Here is a 17,704-nt window from a genome sequence, read left to right on the forward strand (position 1 = left end):
GGCAGGCGGACTCTCAACCACTGCGCCACCAGGGAAGCCCTATATTTTATATTTTTGATGAGTAAGTTTCTGCTGGAAATTCAGTGAACCCAAAAACACAGTTACACAGACGACAAAGACCCTGAACATGTCATTTATACTCTCTGTGCCTTAATGTCCTCATCTATAAGATGAGACTTCAAATCTATTTTACAGAGTTGCAGTAAATGAGTGACATAGTGGAAAAATCACTGAACTGAGAATCAGATAATTTTGTGTTAGTTCTTGCTCTGCAACCAAGTAGCTGAATTGTTTAGACAATGCATTTGATATATCTGGCTTAGATCAATATCATCCTCCTCTTCATCATCAGCGAGGACTTATCGGGCACTTATTATTTGCCAGACACAGTTTAAAATACTTTAAATGCATTAACTTATTTCATCTCCATAGCAGACCTATAAGGTATATAAATACAAAATGAAGTATTTTCAAAGTATAAATATTTATAGTTCTTTGATCCTGACTTGATTATATCCAAATGGAACAAGCATTCCCTCACAGAAACAAATCAAACAATGAAGTTAAAATACAGAAAGAGAAAAGCAAGATAATAATTATGTGCTACCAAAATAATCATTCAAATAAGTATAAAATCATTTGGAATTTGTCATTTCTTAGTAAACATCAATGTCTATTTTGTTAATTTGTTTTCTACAATATATATCCATTGTTATAAACTTATCTTAATAAGTTTTATATAGAAACAATATTGAATCTCTATTATACTTTCAGATTCGCTTCTTCTTATTACTTTTAAATTTCTAATACATTATTTTGCATAGAATTGATGGGATGCTAGACACTGTTGAGATAAACAGAGGATTATACATATGAGTTTACAAAAATTAAATAGGGTGTCAGATGTTAGAAAAGGACATGTAAGTTTTAAGAAAGAAAAACAAACTCATTGGTGTCTAGTTAACCATTCTTCAAAATCTGACAAGAAAACAGCTCCATTACATTTTGCATTAGAAACACCAAACAGACAGACAAACAAAACATAACCTAAATGTAGATTTCTAATGATCAATAAATTAGTTAGATAATTAACTCCTCTTTTTTCTAAAGGATCCTTCTAAGGTGACTGTTCTAAATTTTCACCATTTCTGAAATGAAATGTTCTTTGGTACATTTATCTGTCTATACACAATGTATTGGCTATTTATGATAGGGTTGAAAATGATCACAATGTTAAATTAATGTAAGTTTTAGGTACATTTGAAAAAATTAGAAGCAAAAAAACTTAAATGAAACAATATTTACATATTAAAAATATAAGTAATATAATGATTAATTAAAATAGAAAAGATTAGAGACAGTTGGTTGAATCAACTCTTTAGCACATTTTATTGCTTAGAGAAAAAAAAAAGAAAGCAATTTGACCTGAAGCTAGTGTGAAAGGAAAGAAAAAGGAATGAGAGTCTGTTTTATTCTCACAATTCAGTTAACACCACATACTTAGTTCCCTCCAGTCCTGAGGCTGAAGGACTGTGCTCTACACTCTTGGAAACCTGCCTTGACAGATGGTCTTAGTAATTACTACAATCATGACACCCCAACTTACACCTCTCACTTCAAAGTCACTTTTGTTTATTAAAGCTATACCAGAAAGAGGGGCATTGGAACTACTGCTTTAAAGACAATATTTTTTCCCCATAAAACATATGCAAAAATTAAACATGTAGGAAAATCAGGAAGTTATTATTGATGCACTACATAAATATCTTGAAAACTTTGGGAAATACAAAACAAGTTATTTAAGATAACAAAAAATTTATGCTTCAGTATAAAACAAGTGTGTATATAAAATCCCTCAAAAAAAAAAAAATCCCTCACTGTCCCAAAGAGAACTATTAAAATAATAATTTAGCCAATAACTAAAGAAACCTAATCAATCAAAAATCTTTTTGTATATTGAATACAGCAATTGAGATACAAATACAAGCTTAAAATCACACATACACATGCATGTTCATATATGTATATATGCGTATGTGGAAATCTTGCTTAATCTGTCAAATTCATGAAATAATTTAATTTGCACTTTGGTCTTCATCATCAGAGTTGTGTTTTGACTCTAACCCAGTTTCACGTTAGTCATCTTTACTTCCATCTAAAGTCTTTGAGCTTTTGTATTTTTAGACTCCATATATGATGCCATCATTGAAAATTTAATCCAGAACTACTATTAATCATATTTAGCATTTTTTGTATTGCAAAATATATACTTTGATGTAGCATAATCTTGCTTTTTCTATTATTTTTTAATTTGCTAGGAATAACAAATCCAAATTTTGTAGAATTGTTGTAAAGAGAAAAATTTAACAGAAGGCAGTAAAATAATTTGTATCTGCATTCCTCACGGGAACATTAGACTCCACTGTTGCTCCATGCAACATTGCTTAGCATAGCAAAAATATGAAACACTTTAACAATCAATGATGTGGTGATAGGTACAGTTAATTATGGCACATCTACTAAAGAGAATAATAGATACTTTGCTGTCATTTGAATACAGTGTAGAGATATGTTTATAAACATGATATTTTAGAATTATATTTCCATATAGATATACTCACAGTATATAACATAAAATAACAGGATTTAAAATACATTTTGCAATTTTAAATATATATATTTATTTAACTATATAATACATACTATACACACATTTGAATAATGGACACATTAAAACAATGTCACACATTAAAAAAACTCTAAGTCTATGAATCAGTATGTCAAAAATTGGTAGTAGCCAGGTTATAGCATTACCAATGGTTTGTATTAACTATTTTTTGCTCAGTTCTAATTATAGAATGTTAAAATAATAAAAACAAATATGTTAATTTTTCCAAAAGAAAAAAAGTCAATGTAACTGACTGATATCTGTGAAATATAAAGATATAAATAAGTAGTCAATTCAAAAGTAAAGCAGCATTTGGTGGTATTTCAAAGTGTGCCCATTGATTCCCAATGTCTCTATACCTACTATTTTAATTCTTTGATTACAGTTTCTTCCTTAATGTAGTGACTATTAGTTTTGGCAGTTTGATAATTCTCAACCCTTTGGTTTCATCTCCCCTGAAAACTTCCATTACACTAGATCCTAAATCCTCAGTAGCTGGTAGAAAAAGAGAAGTAGTTAGTGGGAGGAGTTTTTAGAAATCATATAAAATATATTTTAATATAACTTAATTTGTCATCACCACTGTCAATTCCTAATCTTCAGAACTTTGGAAAATTTTGGGGTTTTCATTGAAAACCCAAAAACTAAAGATTTTTAAAGCTTCATTGTGTCTAAGAATCACGTGGGCTGCCTGTTAAAAATAAAAATAAAGCGTCTCTACTCTGGAAATTCTGTTTATGTAGATCTGGGCTCAGCTCTAAGGACCTGAATTTTTAACAATTAAAGGATTTTCATGTGAGTTATTGGCCGATCACATTAAAGATATTGTATCACCATTATTTTATAAATAAAAGGCAGATTAAAGAACGGTTGTAGACGTGAACTTCTCTAAAATGCTTCGTTAGAAATATGCTTTCATTCTCCTGTGTGCTCGATTTTATAAAATACTACTGATACTTACTAGTATTTTAAATGATTTGAAAAAAAAAACTAACAAGCATCTGAAATGGGGAAGTGATATTTTTTTCAACACTTCTGTGGAGTAAATTAGTTTTGATCATACTCCCAACTTGTTTGCCATGATTGATACTCATGTGGTCATTTTTTTCTTTTAAAATCATCTATTTATAAACAGCTGTTTTTAAGTTTGAGAATGACAAGAGGTACACTAGTTTTATGCCAGGAAGATCGCAGAACAAAAACACGGAAAACCTAATAATTTTCCTTCAGCCTTGATTGCAGAAGCAACTTTAGCAAGACCGTTGTTTACTGCCGTTTAAATATGGGTACTTTAGCCTCAAAAAAAAAAAATGGTTATAATGTTGGCAATGAACATAGAAATTACTCAGGGGAGTCGGGGGGTGTGGAGACGACAGTGGTTTGCCACAAAACTATTTCAAAACTTTAAGGGAAAAAAAGCCCTGCAATTAAAGGGTACTCTTTTAAAGAAAGGTGTATTTACTTGGATTTTTAAAAATCCTAACCTTTGAAAAATGATTTGCTACTGAATGTCTTAACACAGGTGTTCAGGTGTTCTGTATAAACAATTTGTCAAGAATAATTGGTGGGTTATGTTACCTTAAAAATAGGTAGTTATTTCATTAGTGAATAGAAGAGGAGGTGTATGGGGGAAGTTTTATATTCTTCTCAGTGCGTCAGGTTTTTAAAAAAAGTCATCCATTGATTACATAATTTCCCTATATATTCATAACTAAGTTAAATTAAAATAGGTGACATTATTTGATTTTGCAGTCCCTTTATGGGAAAGTTTTCTTAGATTTTAAGGATATAAGGAAGCCTTTAAAATAAATCCAAAACTGATATAAAGTAAATGAGGAGTTTTTCATAGTGACTGCAATTTTCCTGAGTGCCCTCCATTCTATAAACCTCATCTGCCTTCAGGGAAAATATCTAAAAGTGTCTTTCTGTTATCATACGGGTTTGATCAAACTGCATTCTTGTGTACCGAGTCTGTAATTCATAAGCATCTTATCATTTGCCATGTATGGAACTTATGAACTTTCCTTATACCATTTAGATTCAGAAGACTTCTAAGTCCTGTGATATTTTTTTTTTATTTCTAATGGCACTTCCTTACCTCAGCATACAATGGAAATGTGATATAATATAGCAGGGTATTTACTAGAGGGGAGCAAACTGAAATCCTTATTTTTACTTCATATATGCCCAGAATCAACTCATGTCTAAAATGGTACTCTGAGTTCATATCAATTTTTTATACAATAAGGTGAATTACTGTTACCTTAGTTCCATGTGAAAAATAAAGGGCATGGGCTCAACATGCAATAGGACTCTAGATTAACAAATATTGTACCACCATTTTATTTAGGAAAAATATTGTAAGGAGTTTCATTTTCAGTATTCTTTAGAACAAATTCCAAACTACTTGTCTGTATTCAGACAAGTAGTTTGGAATTTAATATTTTGGAATTTAATATTATTTGTATTCTGCTTTCTTCAAATACAGAAATCAGCTATAAAATTACATCATCAGTGACTTGAAAGATTAACCCAGTTACAATAACTTAAATCAAAAACTGTGTCCAAATCTTTTCTATAACCAGTAATATTCATGAAATCCCAGTCTTACAGATTCTAATAATATTAACTCTTCAATTATCTGAACAATGAGAATTAAATCTCTTCATTTATAAATTTACTCAACAGAAATGATTTCTCTCTTTCTATTTCTCTCCTCTCCCTTCCCACTGTCTTTCTTTTTTTTTTTCTTTCAACCTGGGACCTTTCATTCAAATGTAAGTTTTATTTAAAACAGTATGTGAAAAATATAAAAATGGAACTAAGCTGGTTGAAACAGACTTAGATGCCCAATCCCCTTCTTCTCCCTTTTCTCAACACCTTCCAGGTCAAAGAGGAAGGTCTCTTGTGCATAATTCAAATTCCCTGATCTAAGACTTATGAAAAAAAAATTAATGAGGAAAAGAAAAGAGATAACACACTGGTTTCACATTTTATTTTCCTTTCAGAAATCTGAAGCCAGAACTGACTTGGAATTACCATAATTTTAAAACATCTTTCAAAATATTACACATGCTAAATGTACAGAGTTTGAAAATATGATTAAAAACAAAAATAAATTAATTAAGCTTACTACATAAGTAATCAATAAAGGAATTTTTCTATAATGTTAAAAAATACATAGATGATAACATTCAGTGCTATTTTTCTTACCCCAAAGGGGGTGCTATTTGACTATTTGGAATAGGTCTTCATCATCATCATACACATGTATGCACACAAGAAAATATAGGTAGTAAACTCCTTGACATTGGTCTTGGCAGTAAAATTTTGGATATGACTCCAAAAGCAAAGGGAACAAAAGCAAAAATAAACAAGTGGGACTAAATCAAACTAAAAAGCATCTGCACAGCAAAGGAAACTATCAACAAAACTAAAAGGCAATGTAGTTAATGGGAGAAAATATTTGCAAATCATATATTCAATAAGAGGGTTAATATCCAAAATATATAAAGAACTCATAAAACTCAATAACAAAATAAAAATTAGATTAAAAAATCGGCAGAGGATCTGAATAAACATTTTTTTTCTGAAGAAGACATATACTTGGTCAACAGGCACATGAAAAGATGTTCAACATCACTAATCATCAGGTAAATGCAAATCAAAACCACAATGAGATATTATCTCACTCCTGTTAGAATGGTTATCATCAAAAAAAACAACAAATAAGTGTGGGCAAGGATGTGGAGAAAAGGGAATCCTTTTGATCACTGTTGGTGGGAATGTAAATTGGTACTGCCATTATGGAAAACAGTATGAAGGTTCCTCAAAAAATTAAAAAAATAGAACTACCTACCATACTATCCAGGAATTCTACCTCTGGGTAAAGAGAATAAAACACTAATTCAAAGTCATGTATACACCCAATGTTCATTGCAGCATTATTTACAATAGCCAAGGTATGGAAACAACCTAAGCGTCCACTGATGGATGAATGGATAAAGAAGATGTAATATATAGAAATCACACACACCTATATATGTAGACACACACACACACATATATACATATAAATATATGAACACTACTCAGCCATAACAAAGAATGAAATCTTGTCATTTGTAACTACGTGGATGAACCTTCAGGATATTATGCTAAGTGAGATAAGTCAGACAGAGGAAGTCAAATATCACATGGTTTCACTTATATGTGGAATCTAAAAAGCATAAAAAACAAACAAAATAAAACAAAACAAAACTCAGATACAGAGAATAGATTGGTGATTACCAGATGAGAGGGGTGTTGGGAGGTCGGGAAATGGGTGAAGATGGTTAAGAGGTACATACTTCCAGTTATAAAATAAATGTCACGAGAAAAAATCTGTCAGAAATGTTGCTTTTTTTTTTTTTTTTGCAGTATGCGGGCCTCTCTATGTTACATAAAGTTGAATAAATACACTAATGACTGAGTCTGCTGCAGTTTATGCTTTTAGAACTGCCACTTCACATCTGAGTAGAAATCTAAGAGGCAGTATTTATAGTATATAAGACTGTCCATTATATATCCAGTACTGTCCAATACAGTCATATTATACTGTCCTTAAAAGTAGAGAGGTGAGGGTATAAGGGGAAATATGTATTAAAAGCCAATAGGTAAATCAACAGCAAACTCCACATCTTTGGCTACTAAGCAATCTTATTCATGCTACTACCCATATTTAAACTTCCATAAAGTAACAGCAGTGATAATTTGGCTTTGTCCAGCATGATGGAACTATTTCTCATGCAAATGAAGGTGTACTAACACTTCTGCACAAAGAGGATAATTACAGGTGCACGTCAGTCACTAAACGCATTTCTGGGTGATGCTAATTCCTCTCTTATTCAGACACCTGAATATTCTGTGACCTAAAAATACATTGTACAATTAATCATGACCAACACTCCTTATATAAAGTAGTAGGAAAAATGGTAAGCAGAAAAATTATTAACGTCTACAAACAAATACCAAAAAGCAAGGAAGCCAAAGTCCATAACTGCCAAGGTCTTCAGTTTGGTAATTAGAAGCAAGTGAACAGTTGATATTTACAAATTACACATCTAATGTTCTTCTCATGTGCCCTTTGCCTTCAGACAGTACCTAAAACTCATCATAGTTCTTGAGCTGGTGAAGTGACCCAAACCTCCAAAATGAAGGATCTGAATCTTTTGTGGTCTTGATTTTATTAGGTTGATGCCATCTTACATTTACTTGCTACACAACATGAAAGTAATAAGAGAATCTCCAGATAATTTTTAAGTTCAAGGCGTAGGCCTCTCTATCTCCACTGGACAAAGCCAATCCTATTTCCCCACAGCTTTAGGATTAAGCTCCTCAGCCATTACACTGAACCTTTTCTGTGCATACTGATTCAGTCTTATATGGAGCCCAATATAACCATTAGGCTGTCTTAACTTCCATCCCAAGGGAACTATTGCTGTGCTCCTGGAAGAAGCATTGGGATATAAGACCTTTGAATCACCAGAGACCAGAGTTGACATATCACACACCGAATATTTTGTGAGTGGCTTATCAGGTGAAAGTGAAACCAAGCAAGACCCTGCTGGGCCCTGCTGGGTACAAAAGCCTTTCTGTGTCTCCCATTTCTTGTTTGAAGGAAAAAGGCTTTTGGCCTCCTAGACCTTCCCTGAGTTCCAAAGGGCAAATTCAAACAGTTACTAATTAGGAGAGCGAGAGAATGCAGAAATAAATAACAGTGCAGCAATGGGGTCTGGTCCTGCCTGGTTCCTCTTCAGGGGGATGTGTATAACAATCTGACACACATCTGTAAGTTCTTCTGCAGGAACTAAGGTCCCCACCCAGATGGAGGATGGTAACATCAGGCTGAGCACAAGCATGTGGACCCCAGACTGGTTGAAACCAGAAGGGTGACGACTGAGATTCCTGGAACCCCACCCTGTTACCACACCACCAACCAATCAGAGGAGGGTTTACATATGCTGCCGCCTTCCCCGCTAAATTTTGTCCATAGAAACTTCTTCCCTGAAATCCATGGGGGAGTTCGGGTCTTTTGAGCATGAGCCACCTGTTATCCCTGCGTGGCCCTTGCAATAAACCTTTCTCTGCTCCAAACTCCAATGCTGCAGTTCGTTTGGCCTCACTGTGTGCTGGGCACATGAATTCGGGTTCCACAACATAAGAAGTAAGACAGGTAGCTAGGACATGCTGGGGAAACAATGGAGCCCCAACTGTCAATGTTTCAAACAATATATACTTATTTTTCTCCTATTTAAAATTGCATAATTTAATTAATTATTTCATAATTTCATTATGGAGTGGCTTAGGGCTCTGTTCCGTGCTGATCTCATTCTGGGATTCAGATTGGCAGGGTAGTCACCCTATTATATTAACATATGCAGTGACAGCGGGGACAAAAATAAAGCTATGTTAAATGGCAGCCTGATTCTTAAAGAAGTGACATGTAACAGCTCACACTTCATTGATCAAAGCAATTCATATGGCCGCACATAAATTCTAAGGGGTCAGGGAAGTGTAATCATGCCAAATAAATAAAAAAATGAACTGGAAATACGTGGTGCACACAACTGGGTACTACCACCTTCTGCCTTCCTGATAAACAAGTGTTTGGTTGATTTTCCCTTTCACTGTAAAATACACTTGCTGTTTCTGCCATTCGTTGTATCAAGCTCAAAATCTAGCATTTCAGGGCAGTTTGGAGTAGTCTTTCTATCACAAGCTGATGCAGAGAAGAAATCTGTCTGCACCAGATTTCTACTAGGGTGCCTTTTGGATTCAGAAAACAAATAAGAATACAAGCTCCTCTCCACACACTTCCTTCATGGAGAAGCAGGATGTATACACTCCTGCAATAACTTCTGTGGGAGGTCCTACTTTTTCCATATTTTCCTGTGATTTCGTTTGGTGCTGAGCCAATGTCTCATTCTGCTACATGCTTGGAGAAATTTATTAGCTAATAGTTCATGTTAAGTTTCAAACATTGCTTCTTTTACTCCAAGTTAATAGACTTTTTGGCACTAGATGCTCAAAAATTTAATGGCCTCATATATTTTACCGTAGTCAGTTCCATGTACCAATGATCATGTCTAAGTTGTTCTTAATAAACGTCTTAGCCTGCCTGCCCTCCTTCTTTCCTTCCTTCCTTCCTCCCTCCCTCCCTCTCTCTCTCTCTTTCTTTCTTTCATTTTTTTTTTCTTTTTCTCTTTTTCTCTCTCGCTTGACTTAATTGAATATACATTTGTCTTCTCAGGCTTTGGTGGGAGAACTACATCTTTCATCTCTTTCCCTAACCTTTTTGTCCAACTTAGTGGATTTAATTAGTGGTATGCCCCTAAATAGCCCTTTAATCTAGAACACATTAATACATACAGAAATTTTAACAGTGAGAGTGTCAGATACTCTTGACTGAATCCTTTAATTTCAATTCGCATTTTTGTTGTTGTTGTTCAAGACCTTCTTAAATTTATCTTTTAGCAGCTGGGTTTCTTCTAGAAATCTAAGTTCCTGGATTCTGAATTTTACTCCATTTTATTCCTGTATGTATACTATCCCTTTTCTGAGGCAATCTCTTTCTGGAACTACCTTGTCCAGTTTAGCCAAGAGCAACCAACACACAGTACAAACACTCCGTTTTATGGCCTCTAGACTTAGAATATAAGTGCACACAATTCAATTCCAAAATCACCACAGGGAATATTTCCCAAATGATCCACTGCTGCATTAAAAGGGACACCATCCTTCCAGGCACTAACTCTCTGCTTAATAACCAAGCACTACAGTGTTGGCTACTATTTAATGCACATATATATTTAATATATAATAAATACATAATATATAATAAAATGAAACAATAGATGGTATCTTTCTTTTTTGTCAGTGCCTGCTTATTATTATAATGTATTTTAATATTTCAGTATGTGGTACAAACTCAAAATTCCCAGTGGTTTAAAACAAAAAGTTTCATTTTTTGTTCATCCTACATCATACATTGGCTGAATCTCCATCTCGCCAACGTTAGTCTGGGAAACAATCTGAGGGGGCAGCCATCATCTCAATTACCGCTGGTCATAATACGAGAGTGAAAAAGTGCTATGGAAACCTTACTGTTGAAACTTCTGCATGGAAGTAATACATATCATATCCATTTTTAGTTTATTGTTAATGCAAGTTCAAAAGTGGCAGGATGTGCATCTGACACTGTGCCCACACACAGCAGTGAAATCTTTCATATATATCCATGTCTTGATTTCTAGTTCTATGTATTCTGGCAACAAAAGAAATAGAACCAAGAAATGGTCCATATTTCGAAGTCTATATATATCGCCTCATAGAACTATCCCAAACTTACAGTGTTGTCTCTTAGCTAGAGCCTAAACTGAATATTCAAGTGATAATTCCCACATTTTATGAGGCCAACTGCTTCTTGATAATGGAATATGTCTCGAGGAGTAAACTTCATGGATGTGAGGCCATCAGTACAGTTATTTTAATGAAAACTAATTTTCTTTGAAAGAAGAAAGACTTTTTATGATATCACAGCAATGAATACTATCAGACATTTATATATTGTGGCTGACATAGCATTACAGGAAAGAAGATATTCCATTAAGGATAAATCACTGTCTATGATTCAAGGGTCATATAAATGTAAGCAGTCTGCCTCTAGGCAACTTGGTGGTCTCTTTGGTGAAATGTGCCATAGCATAAACTTAGGTTGATCTCTGTTCTTAGGAGCTTTGACACGTGTTGAGGCGGTAGCTGAAATAGTGTTAGAGAAGAAACTCCTAAATTGTTAAAACACACATGCAACCTCCCTTCCTGCTATTATTGCCTCTTTGTACCTGGTTATGTGGTACAAGCACTGATGTTAAGGAAGGAAGCTAAATGACAGCCAAACAATGGGTCATCCTGTCCTCCTAGTTATTTCTAGCCTCCTTTGCAGTGAGTACTCTTTGCAAGCTTTCTTGTTATGCATAAATATCTACACATTCTGTACCCATTCCAAAACGTCAACGGACATTACTCTTGCCCAGATTTCCTTTTCATCTATATTCCAATTTTGTTCAAGTTCCTGACCACTTGGCCAAAATGTTGGCCACTATCCGTAAATTCATGCAGGATCTTTGGCTATAACACATCCAGTCAGAGGTAAAAAACAAATGTACTTTGTGATAGATTGCCTACTAGGAAGACTTTTCCTTCCTATTGTCTTCAGGCACATTCCTGAGCGGGATTTTGATGCTATAGCAGTCAGTTTCCGGATGATGTTGACATAATATGAAGACCCATCCAAAAATTAGGTGTAGACATTTTTTGTTCGTTTTATTTCCTCAGACTAGTCATAAAGAACAGTTTATAAGGCTATAGGTGTGACGTGTCTAATTTTAAAGGACGGTTTATGTGCAACCTGAAAATTCAAAACTGGCAGCCTAATGATTATTGTCCAAGAGCCAGTGAGAATTTAATACTTCAAATCTCTAGATACTCTTACTATTAAAATTATTGAAATGGAAGAATCTAAGAATGTATTACATTTGAATGGCAAGAAAAGATGAATCAAGAGAATAAAAAATACACAGAAGTAAACTGTGACATAAATAAACGGCACAATTCACAAGAAATGAGGCTCAACAACAAAATATAATGTCATAAACTGGAAGATAAATCAAACTTGTTCAAAATTTGAAACACTCAACTTAATAACAGTATAGATGAGAAAGTATTTTATCAACATATGCCTATAATTTTATATATAGTTTTGTAAAATCTCTTTCTTAAATATGGTTCTCTTCAACTGACTTTCAAAGGAATAATAATTAAGAAGAAAGGTGTGCTCCCTGCTGGTTTGTTACTGTGTGCTTTCTAGTTTTCCTTAACTGTTAAACTGGAGTTTTATTAAAACTTCAAAGTGCACTATAATGTCTTTAGTCAAAACAGTAATATGACAGGCAGATTTAAAACATTAGTTTAAGAATATTTATGGCATTTCTAGTGGGAAAATTACATGTTTTAAATGGACGTTATTATTTTTCATAAAAGTGCCTTAAAACCAGTATAGGCTTTCCACAGGATCTGGAACTAGTCTTCCTGGGCATTTTTGTCACTTACTGACTGTGTGTCTTTGCCAAGTTAAGTTACTTCTTTATGCCTCAGTTTCCTCACTTGAAAATTGAATATATAGGCATAATAATATTACCTACCTTTGTAAATGAGAATGATTTATATTTACTGTCAATAGACTCATATATAGGGTACCACTGATAATTTATCATGGACAGTTTCATGGATTTATGGCATAGAATCTATCAGCAATATTTATCAAATGCAATAGAAAATTCTCTTACTTCACATCACTGCACTTGCTAGAGAAAGAAACTATCAACTGGTATCTTACATTGTTCTCATCTCCTCCATGGATCAAAATGGATCAAAATATTTTCTACATATATTTGCCTGGTCAATAATTCTCTAATCATTGGGGAAATTCAAATCAAAATCATAATGAGATATCACCTCAAACCTATCAGAATGGCTATCATCAAAAATCAAGAAGTAACAAGTGTTGGAGAGGATGTGGAGAAAAGGGAACCCTAGTACTCTAGTGTTGGTGAGAATGTAAATTGGTGCAGCCGCTGTGGAAAACAGGATGGAGTTTCCTCAAAAAATTAAGAATAGAACTACCACACCATTCAGCAATCCCACTCTTGGGTATTTATCTGAAGAAAATGAAAACACTAATTCAAAAAGATATATGCACCCCAATGTTCATAGCAGCATTATTTACAATAGCCAAGATATGGAAGCAACCTAAGTATCCATCAACAGATAAATGGATAAATGGTTAAAGAAGATGTTTGGCTATTTGCAGCAACATGAATGGACCTGGAAGATATTATGCTTAGTGAGATAAGTCAGACAGAGTAAGACAAATAGAATATGTTTTCACTTGTATGTGGAATCTAAAAAAAATAAAACAAATGAACAAATGTAACAAATGTAACAAAACAAAAACAAACAAAGAACAGATCAGTGGTTGCCAGATGAGGGAGGGGCAAAATGGGTGAGGGGCATTAAGAGGTACAAACTATACTAGGTATAAAATAGTAAAATAGGTAAGTTACAAGAATGTAATGTACAGCACCGGGAACATATCCAACATTCTAACCTTATATGGATTTCAATTAAAAATATTGAATTACTATGTTGTACACCTAAGACTAATATAAGTCAACTATACTTCAGTTGTTAAAAATTCTCCCTTTATCAGATAAGTGTATTTTAATTTGTATTGTCTTTGAGAGTGGGAATTCTCAGCTCACAGCCATTCTGCTTTGTTTGTTGATATCTAAAACAATATGGAACAGAACAAATATCTGCAGCAAGATTGCCTCTAATTTATTAAGGTATTTTAGTGTGTTTAATAGGGTGAATAGTTGTATAATAAGTGAATAGCTAGCTAGCTGTCAAATCAATTTTAGAAAGCTAAATAATACTGGATCAAATTTAAAAGTCCTTCTCTAGGCAACTTGCATATTAAATATCTCAGTTGCAAATGAAAATGGTTGTTTTATTTAGGCCTACCATTATTTAGGACAAGAGAAAGAATGACCTAACCTGTAATTATGTGTCACTAATTATTTGGAAGAGATTCATATACTCAGTTGTGCCCAGGGAATCCCAGGCAATGTTTCCTAAATGTCTGAAATTTGTAAATAAGTGCTTTGTCACCTATATTTAAATAATATTTGAAGGCAGCTATTTTATTGAATTTAAAAAATAATTTAGTCCTATAAAATGCAAGAAAGTTTCTGTTATTGTTATCTTCAGCATTAACATTTCCTGTATCATGTTCACAACTAAAGAAAAGTCTGGCTAATGGGATAATAATCTGTGTTTATATAATAGGGACTTCAGATTTTATAATAATATAATGAAAGATGATTTGTATCAGGTTTCCAATTTCAGGTACATAATTGCTTCTTCCATTCATTCTTACCAGGCAATTTTTTCAAAGTATTTCTTTATGGGAGATATTTCAATTGACATAATTATTTGAGACAGTGCAGAATTTTTCAAATGTGATTACAGTGAACAGACTCTAGGGTGGCTTCTGTTGGGTAGACATTTATAACTCAAAGTTGTTTCTCTCCTAGAATATAATGCTCTTTGTGTCTATACAAGAAACAGTGACCAACAATTTAATTTAATATGAAGAGCCGAATTTTTCATGAGATTTAGCGGTGGCATTATATTTTGCACCTGCATTTTTATAAGCATAGAATTTAATTGCTCCTTTATTTGGTTAATTATTTTTATATTTGGCTGTTTTTGCCACTACACCAAGATTCAATTGTGCACTTATTGATCCCCTTGGGAAATTTTGCTCAATACTGACAATTCATAGTCATAATTTAATTGCAGAAATGATGCATGGAAGAAAAAAAATGTGTGTATTAAATCTATTGAGAAGAGGAAGGAGATACAGTAGGATTTAGAAATAAATTTCCAGAAAGAGAGCTATTATTGGCAAATATTTTCAAATCATTTCACAATTACATTTTTAGGGAGACATGTCTGATTATCCTTTATTTTTATTTTATATGAGCTCTTGCTTTCAGGGAGAAATAAGTCATAACACATACCACTATGTACATATACATAATATATTAATGTATATAACTATATATATTATTGTTGTACATTAGTTGGTAACTCTACTGCTCCTTCATAGATTAAATATCTTGTCCCAAACTAGCTGAGTAAACTTTATTTTGCTTTTATATTGAAGAAAGACTTATGAGACACAAAAGTATGTTAATATATCTATATAATTTTAAATTCTGTTTTAGCCTGAAGCTCCTCCATATTTTGTCTCTTGTAGCATTTGTTAAAATGGCTTAGAATGAAGACATCTGAAATTTTCAACTGTATAATAAAAAGTAACAAAATAGTGGAGGGCAAGGCTTAATGGTTTCTATTTTAAGACAGCTTTAATGTAAGAAAAAAACCCAAACTAGTATATGTACAAGTACTTGAAACCTTTAAATCAAGTATCGAAAGCAAGCTATCAGGTGCTTTCATGAGCTCTGATTCAAAATTTTACTTTGATACCTTTACCAATGTAATGTAGTATATATGTGACAAACAAAGTTTACAGAGTCCTATAATGAACAAGGCAACTCTAAACACCTCAACCTTGTCACACTTTCTAGAGTCACAAATTTTAACTGGTTCTCATTTTAGTTTCAATGTAGTTTTTAAATTACAAAACAAAGCTTGTATTATTACTTTTTCATGTTCAAATATTGATGTCCAGTTTAAAAAGCAAAGATTTAATTCACATTCCCCAATCTCTACTTCCACTCAATCCCTCCTGAAGAAAATTTCCTGCACAATTGATTTTACCTCTTCTAGGGCTTTTAGATATAACTTCAGATAATATGCTTGAATCAACATTTTCCTTCAGCTTTGACTCCCACAACATAAAGTGAACATTTTAATGTCAAAAGCCTTTCCTTAATAGATGCTTTTTCACCTCCTAGTTCTTTCAGCTGTACCTTTACATTTATATTTTCAAGGCTGGTTGCATTTGCATTCTGCTCACTACCTTAAAATGTCCATGCTTTAATTTTTTTCTTTCTGTCTTTGAAACAATACATGTATGTCTTCTTTACTATATTCCCAAATTTAAACTATTTTAAAATAGTGCATGAGGGACTTCCCTGGTGGCGCAGTGCATAAGAATCCGCTTGCCAATGCAGGGAACACAGGTTCAAGCCCTGGTCTGGGAAGATCCCACATGCCGCAGAGCAACTAAGCCCCTGTGCCACAACTACTGAGCCTGTGCTCTAGAGCCTGCAAGCCACAACTACTGAAGCCCGCGCGCCGAGAGCCTGTGCTCTGCAACAAGAGAAGCCACCGCAATGAGAAGCCCACACACCTCAACAAAGAGTAGTCCCCTCTCGTTGCAGCTAGAGAAAGCCCGCGCACAGCAACGAAGACCCAACACAGCCAAAAAATAAATACAAATTAAATCTTAAAAAAAAATGCACGAAATCTATTTTTCTTGAAGACAGCATTTTTACTCTGAGTGGACTGCTCAAATTAGTACCAATTGATACCTCATTGATATCAATGTTCCTATTCATTGAACCTCTGGTTTACTCCCACCAATTCTTATATCTCACAGTTTCCTCTTTACTGTTTTTTTTTTTTTTTAATGTTGAGCCTTCTTTTAATTTATTTATTTTTAATTTTGGCTGTGTTGGGTCTTCGTTTCTGTGCGAGGGCTTCCTCTAGTTGTGGCAAGCGGGGGCCACTTTTCATCGTGGTGCGCAGGCCTCTCACTGTCGTGGCCTCTCTTGTTGCGGAGCACAGGCTCCAGGCGTGCAGGCTCATTAGTTGTGGCTCATGGGCCTAGTTGCTCTATCTCTTCCCAGTACTGAAAATTCTAATACCTTCTGTAGTTTTCTAAAACTCACATCTAAAACGAGGGCCTAAATTTATTTTGCGTTCCTTTGACTGCTAACTAGGTTACATATTTTCTAACATAACCACTTGAATAAATCTATTAATATTTTATAGAAATCACTTAGCTGGTTTCATTCTTTAAAAAGTATTTTCCATACTGAAACCTAAAAGTTATTCCCTTACATTTTTTTTCACTTATTTAAAACCTAAATGTATTTGGAATTCATGTTTGGAATTAATGTCTTATATATGAATAAAATTATGTTTTTTAAAACACTTAAAAACTGTGCTTGGACAAATTATTCAACATTACCAAATAGTCATACATTTCTCCACTCTTCCAAAACGTACCTTAATTACACATGGATTTTTTATATTTTGAAGAATCAACTTCTAGGCTTTCTTATGCTTCCTTGAGCAATGTGTCTACCCTTGTAAGAATACTAAATTCATTTGATTACTGTAGCATTTTAGTTCATTTTATTACTTGTGGGACAAAGTTCACTGAATAATTTTTCATTTAAA

Source organism: Neophocaena asiaeorientalis, unplaced genomic scaffold, assembly GCF_003031525.2.
Source record: "Neophocaena asiaeorientalis asiaeorientalis breed wild unplaced genomic scaffold, Neophocaena_asiaeorientalis_V1.1 scaffold42, whole genome shotgun sequence".
Taxonomy (NCBI): domain Eukaryota; kingdom Metazoa; phylum Chordata; class Mammalia; order Artiodactyla; family Phocoenidae; genus Neophocaena; species Neophocaena asiaeorientalis.